Source organism: Nilaparvata lugens, chromosome 2 (genome assembly GCF_014356525.2).
Source record: "Nilaparvata lugens isolate BPH chromosome 2, ASM1435652v1, whole genome shotgun sequence".
Classification (NCBI taxonomy): Eukaryota; Metazoa; Arthropoda; class Insecta; order Hemiptera; family Delphacidae; genus Nilaparvata; species Nilaparvata lugens.
In genome coordinates this window covers 84,558,916-84,571,675 of record NC_052505.1, presented here as the reverse complement: position 1 = coordinate 84,571,675, position 12,760 = coordinate 84,558,916, and positions in this window count along the sequence as shown.

Sequence of the window (12,760 nt, the reverse complement as noted above, 5' to 3'; positions counted from 1 at the left end):
TTGAATAGGCACAACTCTCAAATATAAACTCAGTAAATGATCCAACAACAAACATCGATGGCACCCTGTGACCGTTATTGAAGAATAAATTATTTTTAATGTTATTTAATTATTCTACATACATTATTATACATTCATACAAAATACCATTCACAGTAGATCTCAGTGAATTGGGGATAATGGGTTCTCACGTTTCTCTCCTTCTTGTGATGATGTACACATTATAAACTCTGGGTTTGTGGGTGGGGAATGGGTTGGTGATAAGAGGCGAATGGTCCTACAGTTTTAGTTAAGTTCAGAAGCACCGGGAGGTTATTTTGAAGCCAATAACTGTCTGTCAGCAGAGCTATCATCAAGTAGACACCCTTCAAACTAGATCACCTTATCACGCTTATCTGTTCAATTAGACAGTTCTACCAAAGAGAAACGACAGCATAAGAAGATATCCCAAGGTATAGGGCGTTTATAACTAAATTTTTACTGTTTGCTCAAGCCGATAGTCCCTGTATCGTAGTTCTTTATCGTGAGACGTTTCTCTCATAAAGTGTGTTCATACACTCTCACCCGGCCAAGACAGTAATAATCAAAAGTTATCGGCTTGAGCAAACAAAAATCGGCTTGAAATTTGGAACACTCTATATCAAGGGATATCTTCTCAAGCTGGGTTCGCACACAACAGTGACAGTGAACAGTGAAAATATAATTGTTTATAAGTTCTAATTGGACTATACCCACTCAGCCCGGCCGAGTGAGTATGAATAACACCATTGGAACTTATGGGAATTATAATTATTTTCAATGTCAAAATAAACGTGCAAATCCACCTTTACGTTATCTTTCCTCTATGGTTCTACGGACCAACGAGAAAATCTACTGCCTTACAATATTTCCAAACCCCATGTTACTCCATGAAGTAAGTGGAAACAGTGAAGGTTCTTATGCCTTTTTCTAGACTAATTCTAGTTCATTCAAAGGCTGAAAGTGTCCAAAGAAATCTACAACGCACATAGATATCATGGATATTCCAATCTTATGAAAAACAGTTCAAGTATCGGCGTGCTTGAGCTGGCATGAGTCAGGAACAAGGCATAAATGAGTAGGATAGCAACGAGGGCTTTGCACTCGAGACGGCCAGAGCACTGGTGGGAGAAATTGGCATGACTCACGCCGGCTGTTGGCACTGTTGGCAGAGATCTCGCCATCAGAAAAATCAACGAGCCACAATGGAATCAACGGGTTGAGCGCTGGAGCTCTGGTCTGGACGCGAGCTCCAGTGGGAGCCATCGCGGGGAAATTTCGTTTTCCCTTTACCACAGTGGAAGGCCGCGGAGGAACTGACGGCCTTGGAATCAGCTGATCCGGCTCAACTCTGTCACAAGAAGCATTCACTCGACACCCACCACATCTATTCCCGCACAATGATGTGCATAGAAAAGATTACCAATAACAACAATATGTGGAGGTGACATGTGGCAACACTCCAGTGACACCTGGTAACCGAGTGCAAGTTATGAAATGGTTTTGATATTTTTAAAATATGGACATTGATTAATTGAATTACCTACACGTCTAACAGCACTCCATGTAGTTGGAGTTGTTCATAACAATCTTATGATGAAGCATTCAAAATTTGAAAAAATTTGTTCATAACCATCTCATGAAGAAGCATTCAAAGCTTGTGAAAAAACTGTCAAGACCTCTCCTGCCTGAGTTGAAGAGATATTCATATACCCTATGAAAATTCAACAAAAAAAAACAGCTTATAGTGCAGTCTCGAAAATGATTTTGAAATCAAGAATCAAAATCAAGTTATAAACAAGAAGAAAAAACAATTTATAGTTATTGAATTGCAGAATTCATTTATAAAATAATCTGTATTGTATTTTAGTTTATTCATCATTATTAACATGTAGTAAATAATAGGTATCACTGGAGCTTATAAATACATCATATAGATAAGTGGAGTCGAATTATTTATGTTTGCATCTTTCATCCGATTACAGAATAATACTAGGCTTGGTGTAATCAACACAGAAAAAATTCAAATAACATCAATCATAATATCAGTCAAATCAATTATTTTGCGCTGAATTCAGGATGACTAAAGCTCCAAAGGATAAATTTTATGTATAACATGGAATAGTTCCGAGTAAATGAAGCAAACAGTCCAATGATACAATATGTGCTATACTTTCAAATATATTTTAGAGTGGGGAATGCAGTAGACCTAGATTCACAATCAATGACAAATTATTGACTATAATAATCAATGAAACTAGCAATCCAATTAAAAACTTTTCAACGACTTTTTGCACAGGCAACATTGGATTGAAGAATCTAGTATTTCAGAGGGGATCTCTCTTCCAAGCCTGCTTCTACCAGTCTCTGATATCCTTCCATCCTTCAAATCTCTATCACCCACACATCACATCGATGTTTCTCCAAAGTCGGATGGCGTGATAACAGCAATGAGCAATCGGCATGCAACACTTCTTTCTCCATTTTCTGACCTCAAATAAAAGCAAAACAAAAGTAAAAGCGAAACTTCAGTTCGCAGGTTTTTTATGTGAAACGCAAACGTAGAACGTATATGCTGTGTGTTAAGATACAGCTGCTCTTATGACAGCAATCACTTTCCTAACATTCGACCACACAAAATGTGGATCGCAAGAGACTCAAGCAATTTGTGACAATGTTGCAGTAATGCATGGATACCAACACAGCTCCATTACACATTGCTACATATTTTCTATATCAAATACAATAGAAAACAAATGAAAATTCAAGAATTAAGCTGCGTTTACATCAAAGTTATTAACAAAATGTTAATAATTTAATCGGATTCTATCAGATTAAACGGAGCTTGACAAACACATATGCACATCTTGTGTATGATAAGTTATGTTCAATCTAATAGAACATATAAAGACAGAGAAAATAACATTTTTTTGATAACTTTGGTGTAAACGCAGCTTCAGTGATAAGTATCAACAGCTTCGATAAAATGAAATTTGAAATTTTGAGTGAATTGGGTTTTTCAGAATAAATTATTTGGATGTTGACTATGATTTACAAGGAGGTTTGAGAATAATTCTCTTCTTATTAATTGAATACGGAAAAATTGTTAACGCATTACTTTCATCGTAAAGAAAAGATAACATAAGAATACCATGTCCCATGTTATAGGTCGTTTATGTTTCAAATTTCAAGCTGATTTTTTTTTCTCAAATCAAGCCGACTACTATCTATTATTACTGTTTTGGCAGGCACAGTATGAGAGACTACCAGCGTCACGTAGCTTCTCGAAAAATTATGTTTTTGGACTCAGGGAACCTTGAAACGTATAGAAAACTTGAAATTAGAGTACCTTGATTTTTTGGAAAGCAATACTTTCTTCACTTATGGTAATAGGGCAAGGAAAGTAAAAATAACCATTAGGACTATCGGCTTGAGTGCACAGTAAAATTTGGAACAAAAACACCCTATACCATGGGATATCTTCTTATGCTATCTTTTCTCTATGGAGACAGAATATAAAAAAAAGTTTTCATTTTTATAATGATACTCCTCAAAATTGTTCTAAAATTCCGAAACTTTTCTCTGACAAAATATTTTGCCAATTACTTAACCAGAGAAACAAATTTAAGCAGTAACGGAGACAAATTGTTTCTCTCAGTACAACAAATGGAAATTTACAAGAGAGCAAGAAATTTAATTAAATTTAATTGGACTGAATACTTGAGTGTAAAACATTCAAAGAACTTCTGTTCAAACTGAGGAGGTGAAAGGGAGGAAGACAAGATTCATTAATATTGCAGGAAGAGTTAGCCGAATGACAATTGACAACGAAGCTGGTAAAATCGATTACTCCAAGTTATCCCTCTTGTCTCACTGCCAGCTCTACTAAAACCATTTTTAGCAGTCTATTTTAGGGTTCGAATTACAGTGCTGGATTCAGTGTTCAATAAATCGAAGTGACATCTAGAGCACTGCACTTATGGGCTGAAAATAAGTTGACATCAGATAAATTAAATTGCCCAGTATGGAACAACGGTGTGAGAACGTCACCAGTATTCATGTTTCTATGATAAAGAGAAGCGGAGTTGATTCATATTAGTGAGAGAAGTAGTGTGTATTTTTGGATTCAACATTTTATAAAATAACTTGATTAATTCAATTTGAAGTGATAATTAAGTGTTATATTTAAATATAGTTTGGTGTTTTAATTTCTATAAATATTCAAAATGTTTAGCTTGTATATATTTTTGGATGGAAATTGAACTTGAACGTTCTACAGTAGAAACATAACCTATTTTTGGACATTTTATTAATTAATCAAAATTTGGGAATGGAATAGATCTGGGCCAAGCCTGTTGTTCCTTCCTAATCAAATTTATATGTTTTTTGATTCTGTCCACGAATAAATAAATAAATATGGCATATATTGTTGAACGTTCTGTTGAACCTGTAATTACAGATAAATTTAATCTATTTTTGATTAACTTTAAATTATAAAATGGAATTACTAATCAGAAATTGAATTATTACGAAATTTAATAGATAAAATACATTAAACAAAATAAAAAAATACTGTATCGTCAAGTTACCTCCAATATTTCTACTCTTTGAAATATTTTCAGTGGATAATATATTTTACTATCCTAATAGAAACTGTAGGATTATTTTAGTATATTTGATTCAGGAGATTATTAAATTAAGATAGAATTTTAAGTTACAATATTTTAGTATTGGATAGAAAAAATTATTTTCAATAGAGATGTATGTATTACTTTTCATTTATTTATTACAATATTACATAAAGTAACATTACACATGCAAGATCCTAAGAGCATGACCGCCCGCATATGGGCGAATATGTATCGAATACATAACATATAAATTATGAATTACAACATGATAGTAAATTTAATGCGTTTCTGTATTATTTGTTCTGTATTTCTGTGTAATTTAAGTAATGGGTAGAAAAAATTATCTTCAATAAAAAATGTATTACTAAATGCTATGTGTGTGTCTGTATTGTTTGTGACAGGGCCTAAATGTATTGTGACATTTGTTGGTCAATGAAAATATTCCTATTTCTAGCAAATAGCAGAATTTATAGTAATACAAGTTTGTCTGTATTTTTAATAACTTATGGACCACTAACAATAATCGTTATTATATCACCTTCCAAATCATTTTTATTTTATTTTTTTTAAAGAGAGTGACACTCCCCAAGTACCAATCTTTCATATTAATTTAGAATCACAGGTTGAGAGATTTTTGAATACGACCATCTAATTCCAAGGAAACGGTACATGTACTACGATTAGTTCCCAAATGAAGACATCTAATTGGCAGCGGAATCACATTGATTAGCAATAACGGTCGGTCAAGGATGAACGTGGAAAAGCGTCAGAGTGGGCGGTAGCTTTACAGAAAAGAATTCATTACTCGGCATTTCCTTTGTCAGGAACAATAATTTGATAGAAGTGGGAAAACAGAGACAGGGCAAGGAAACGCCCGCTCCTTCCTCTCTAGTTCTGTACAGCTCAGAGAGCATTCAAACGAATCTAATTTTCAAATATCCAGCCAGTGCAAGCTATAAACTGCACTGAATTAGATTCGGTCAGGCTGTAATGACTTGAAAAAAGAGGCATTGTAGTCTTTTAATACCAGATCAGGACCAAATATATCCAAAGGATACTATCGCCAATCGCCAATAGATTTGTAATACAATACATTTTAAACATATGATAAAAAGAGTTAGTTAATTACATACAATAATCACTGCAGTTGATTTTTGAATTGAAATTGAATTGAAAGTTGGATGGAATAAATTCGATTGATTGAAAACAGTTCAAGTGAAATAAATATTATAATTTATTTAGTTTATCATTATATTACTAATCATATCCATACCTAATTAATAAATACTTGAGGACTGATATTAGCTAAGATTTGTGAATTTTGATACAACTCTGATAGATTTACAGTTGGAATAATTCCTTGATATTCAGGTGAATAGCATAGAACTCATGAATACATTTGATCATCACCTCTCTCTCGGTCTCTATCTAGAGCAAAAAAAACTCAAAATTTACAAGACACTGATAAGACCAGAAATGAGAAGTCAAAACATTAGAATGAATGATGTGTTTGCTAGAGCCAATTCGACAGTGATAATTTATTTAAGATGACTGTTTCTTAATGAATAATTGATCGTTCAATCATTGTTGTAGCCCAATCATTTTCATTATCAATTAGAATGAAATTATAGGATAAAAATCTGATCTGGCTTAAATGCCAGAAGAAGAAGGATTGATCTAAATTTGGGGGAGGAATATTATAGGGTTCACCTGTTTTTCCTCTTTCAATATTTTTTATAGATAAGTGATTTTATACAAATGGATGAATAAATATGGAAAATCGTATTGGGGGGGGGGGGAAACAATGGATATAATCTCTTATGTATTTGGGAGAGGAACAGTTATGGGTTGTGCTTGTTGGTCGTGCCTCAATTATTTCAATGAGTAATTGTGTATTTTAAACGTATCAATAAATAAATAAATAACAAGGCAAATATAGTAGAAAACATATTTGAAGAATAACTTCTTTACTATGCAAATTCAGAGGAATATGTGAATATAATAAATTCTGAATTATATGTAATTCAGAGGAAAATTTATGGCTGATATTCCTTGGAATATCGAGCTGAATGATATCAATTTCCTTCCAACATTCCACATCCTGCAACAGGGGAAAGATGAATCATCGGGATACTGCTTTCATTTGAAATGACCCGATCATTGAACAAGTCCTAAATTAATGTTATTTCCTAGGTAATATAGTATTACAAACCAAGTCTATTTGAAATTCCTATATCAAACATCACAAATATTATTCCAGACAACAATCCCTTCAGCTTTTGTTGAGTAGTGGATATGGAATAGTGCGCAGTATTGCTTCATTATTGCTAAAGACGACCTCTAAAAATAGATTCTTATATTTATTTTACATTAGAAAGCTGTGGCATTTCTTCAAGCTGGAAGCAATTTTGCAGTGGAAGAGATCTCTACTAGAATCCTCTGTATGAACAAAACTAGCTTGAATATTGTGAGAATTCAAAGCATAAAAAGGTAATCATGTACAGTAATGAAGATTAATATTTTCAAATTTGGCAAGTAATGCAAAAAAGAGCATTATTGTAACAAAGTTGGCATATCCAACGAATTGAAGAAACAGCAATCAACTACCAGCATTTCCAACTAATTATTCAAATATTTGAGAAACAAATCTACAACCAACTACTATGAAAGCATAATCTATCAAATTATATGGATCAGGGAAAAGTAACCATCTAGTTTGTAAATAGCAGTCCTCAAACTCTATTCAAATAGTAGATAAGCTTAAGAGAATACATTATTAATTTAATGTATATGCATTATATAAAAATAATGTTTAACATTAATATAATGTGAAAACTCGGAAACAGAAACAATATCCTAAATTTTTCAAATAGTTCAACAAACCATCATTCAACTTAATGTAATTTAGATTCCTACTCATTTATATTAGATTTAACTCATTTAAAAATACTAAAACGCATCAATTCTGTCGCCTTTGGTTAATTGGACTCATGATACAAAAATAAGAGCTCACGAATAAAACAAAAACTTAGCATTGAACAAGCACAACTTCCACCGTGATTATTTCTCTACCAACACAACATATACCCAAGGACTAAACTCGAATCAGGAACAAAATTTACTATAAGTTAATTGTTCATCAGATGGATTCACTGCGTTACTGTGCAGATGTCAGTCAATGTATGCATGCCACTGACTTTGATGCGACCTACATTCAACGATGACATGTTTTCCAACATTCAAGAGCATGATAGATGAGCTCTGCGTGGAAGCCATCAACCTAGCCCCTTCTTCACGTCCTACAAAACGTTATACTGATTGTTTCCTCACAATTACAACAATTCGTTATCACTTTCCAGAGTTTTACATTGCTGGAACATTTTTAAATTGAATTGCTCTGCCAAGACTTAATGAAATCGCATGACTTGAAACTTCATGCCAAGAATTTTCCTTCTTCGTTGGGAAATGATTCTCATATTAAATTGTGTCACCTGGTATTTTCTACGAACTCTTTGGAGGTTACATGAGGCCATATTTAAATCCAACCAGATGAAATCTGGGATATCAAAGTTTACTTCACTTCAATATTCAATCTATGTATTAATTTTTCTACACTTATTAATCGATCAAGAATCCATCCTAATTGAGAATTAACCTGAAATCTAATCCACACAGTAACAGAAAGACGGAGAAAAATCAAAAGTCTGTATATGCAGACAGACGGACGTCTGAGCGTTGCAAGATTCGAACACCTGAGGAGATATTTTTTCTCCGTCTGTCTTCAGACGTCTGCATCTGCAGCTGAGTGCGTTCGTCTTTTGAGTTCAAATATTTTCTCAACCATCTCGTTGATAATTATAATAATCACATGTGCATGTGACAAATATACATGACTAAGAAGTGGGGCGCAGATCAAAGAACGTTCAAAAGCCTGTTCTGAACAGGTGGTTAGAAATCAAAGACATTTACAAACATACACAGAAATTATTTTCATTTCAGTAGGTAACTGAAGACCACTGAAATCAGTTCGCTAGTTTTTTTGATGGGATATCCCACGCAATTTCTCGCGTCTATCCCCTCGCCATCTTGCTGTTTTCTTGCTCAGTGAGTTCATTGAACGTGCAAGAATCGACTTTTTGCGACCACATCCCAACATGGGGATAGTTGGCTCTTGGCTGTATATGCTTGGTCGCTATCACTTGACACTCGACCAATTTACTACTTAACTACACAGCAACTAACATACCACTCAATCAATCTCTCTCTCTCTCTCTCTCTCCTATACACACATATCTTCTTCCCCCTCAAAGTCAATGTCATGAGCATTTCAACTTGGCCCGCTTTTTTCATTGACATCTTAATTCATAAACCAATTTTATAACTAGATACGATGAAACCAGGTAAATGAAACGCTTTTGAAATTGCACCAAGTAGATCATAAACATCATAATTTTGAGCATGGTTTCCCCAATAGTAAACTGGGAGCTGAATAATGATATAGTATGATATAACTTATGGTTTAGTTCAAATCAAATTTTATAGTTTAGTATAGTTTTATAGTTTATGGTTTTTAAAGTTTATGGTTTATTACAGTTTATGACATAGTTATATGTATGATATAGTTTGAAGCAATGAATGTGTTATAGAAAAAGAGGTATGAGGCAATTCATTTTTTCATTTATTAACAGGGACGATGTCAAACGAGGCAAACGACAGAAGAGTCCTGCGACAGTCGAGACCAGCGACGGTAGAGACCGGCGAAATTCGAGGCCAGCGACGGTAGAGGACTCCTGAAAAAGAGGCCTCAAATGTCGCCTGCGTTAGGCGACAGTAGAGGACTCTTCAATTTTCGTACTCTCCCGACAGTCGAGGCCTACGACCGTAGAGGACTCTAAAACAGTCCTCTACTGTCGCAGGCCTCGAATGTCGTCGGTCTCGACTGTCGCGCCCCCTATTAACAGAGCCACAAATCTTGAAATACAATACGATTAAGAGAAAACAACAGGTTGTATCCAAAACTGTCTATCTCCCAAATTTTGATAAAAGTTTCCAAATAGAAAGTTTATTCATTCACTTTTCTTATATTTTAAAATAGTCGATATTGGTAGTGTTGGAAATACAATTGAACTTGCTATTTGAGTACGCAGATGCAGTATGAAAAAAGTAAATTAGCCAAAATAAGAAAATATTTAGAAGTATGAACCCAGAAGAGTTCAAAGAATAAAACGGCAATGTCGGCTTTGTAGTATACCTTGAATGTGGGTCAGGTATATTAGTTACAAGATTTAAAGACCTGTGCGACTAGTAAAGCCGATTAACAGATTCCAGCTAACAACACTGTGTTTCTTCCACGTTTCCACAGAAGAATATTTCATAAAGATTATCCTAAAAACTAAATACTTTTGTACAATCATGGTAATTTGATTATAGGAGGATTTGAGTATGGGAGGAGATGTTGTGATAGTTTAGAGAAATAGTACAAGGTAGGTTTTTATCTCCTCAGTTTCTCTCCCGATCTGTTTTTTTTTTTTAATAGAATAATTTAATTTCTTTCCTTTAATGTTTTCTTATTATTATTATTATTATTATTATTATTATATTATTATGATTATTATTATTGTTGTTGTTGTTGTTGTTGTACATGAGCTTATTACTTGTGTTCTTATGAGAGCTGAACCAGCAAGTCATCCCCAACATTGAATGAGTTGCTTTTTGTGTTGGAGGATAACATTTTACCAACAACCCTAGTTTGATGAATGTTTATGAATGAGAATAGACAGTTGGAGCAACATTATGATTCTTAACCATGTTAATCCTTTCCTTTCTAAATTTATAGTACAGTATTGGAGTTCTTTCATTGAAAAGACATCCACAGATTATCATTTCCTAGCAGGACTACTAACTACTAATTCCAGCTTGACTCGCGTGATTGCATTCCATGAGAAGCAACTATGATAATGTATCTGCCAAGAGTAGATAACAACTAAACTGTGCAAACGGTAGTTGATTGCAGTTCAAACTAGTTGAATTTCCATTGCCCATAACACGATTTCCATCTTCATTATCGCCTTCACTAACCGCCCAGACAACCATGCATGCTATCTATTTGGAAATCTCATTTTCATCTAGCAGGTGCCTTACTGTACAATGCAAAACTGTCTTATTGTAATCAAACACATTAATTATAAAAATAACTGATTGACAGTTATTTAAGAATAAAAAGTAATCAAATCCATTACATTTATTGAGAAACTGGTTGTTTCAGTTTGATGGATATTGGATGCAAATATTATGTTGATTCAAGAATATTTTGTCAAAATTAAAAATATAATCATATGAGTTTCAATGTTGCAAATCACGCGATTGCCTAGTATCCATTGATAGAAGGATTACCGATACAGATGTATGGATAGATGGACAGATGAAGAATACCATTCCAATGTAATGGTACTTAAATTGAAACACTACTACATATAAAACATCAAGATTTAGCTAAATACTAAGATTTTGATCTACTGTAGGCAGATACAATTATTAAGAAATAAATGAAGATTTTTTATAACTAAACAAAAATTACAATGTTATTCATTAATTGAGAAATAGTAGGATAAATAAATGTAAGATCAGAATAGAGCCATAGAGAGACAATAACACAAATATTACGCTATTGTTTCTCTATGATAGAACTTTGCTAGATCAGCGGCAATGATGGACAATATTTGGCCATGATTAATGTAGTATAAATTTGAATTTCTCTGCTGATAAGATTTCCTAGTAAATAATGAGATAAGCAACAGTACGATAAGGACTGTTGATGATTCATTTCAATACCCATGTTTTATAACAGAGATGTTAGGTAATATGAGAGCCGTGAAATTGATCAGTTGCAACCTGAAAACTCTGACACCAGACCTGAGCCAGCCAGGTCACTCGATATTATTATTTTATTACAACACAGAAGAAATATAATTATGATATATTTTAGCTCTGGTAATATTAACCTTATGAGCTAATCTAGAAAGACCATAATTAGCAGCCAAAATTGTACGCTTCAGAGCAGTACAAAAGAAGCTAACGTTCAGACTACAGAATGTAAACTGTAAACACATGGAATTCAAGTAGCTAGCTTGTTGTTTTGACAACTGGCCAAGCACTCCCTTCTGAAGTGACGTACACTAACTCGATTGATTTTCCCTGGCGGGTCATCACTTCCAACATGTTTCCCTTCAGGTCTACTTCCTTATTTATATAATTACACATTCTTGACATAAATCTATAAGGGCACTGCTTTTCCCACACAAGTATATTAAATCTAGTACCTAGAAAAAGATTTCTTCTTTCAAGAGTTTGAATTTGGATATTTTGTTTCAATTCTTTCTGATGTGTAAATTATTCATGGTTATCTTCAATCACAGACTAACTTTAATAGTTTGCCAATTGTGAGGTCTGGCAGTGTAAATGATAATAGATAATTAATTAATAGTCTAAGTGCTGGTTGCACGAAAACCGGTCAAGTTTTAAACGTGATTAATTCCACGAGAATCAATCAGAGAGGCCGTCTTATCAAAAAGTTTTATTCTTATTAACGTCTTATTCTCTGTTTGGTTCTCGTGAAGTTAATCACGGTTAAAATTTAACCGGCTTTTTGCAACCGGCACTAAGCCTATTAATGAGACAAGAAAAATATTATCTGAGAGAGCTACTAATATTTAATTAAGAAACTTGTATTTGCAGAATTTTTTTATCTTGATAATACTGTAATAATGTATCAGCCATTAATAGGGAAATACCAAAATAATATTGTTGACAATGTTATTTAAAAATGGTATTTTCTTTTATATTGAAAAGAGCATCTGTATTATTTATTATTATCATCAGTGAATGATAATAATAATAATTTGTGGTACGGTCAGTAAAAAGGCGGATTCCTACATATCAGTATCAGTGAACGTGTCCAGTCACAACCTCCGTGAACAAAGCCATAGTGCATTCGTGTGACGTCAGCACAGGTAGGGCTCCTACACCAATGAAAATTCATTGATTTCAACTGATCTATATCAGCTAGTGTTTTTATTGTTGTAGGAGCCCAACCTGTGCTGACGTCACACGAA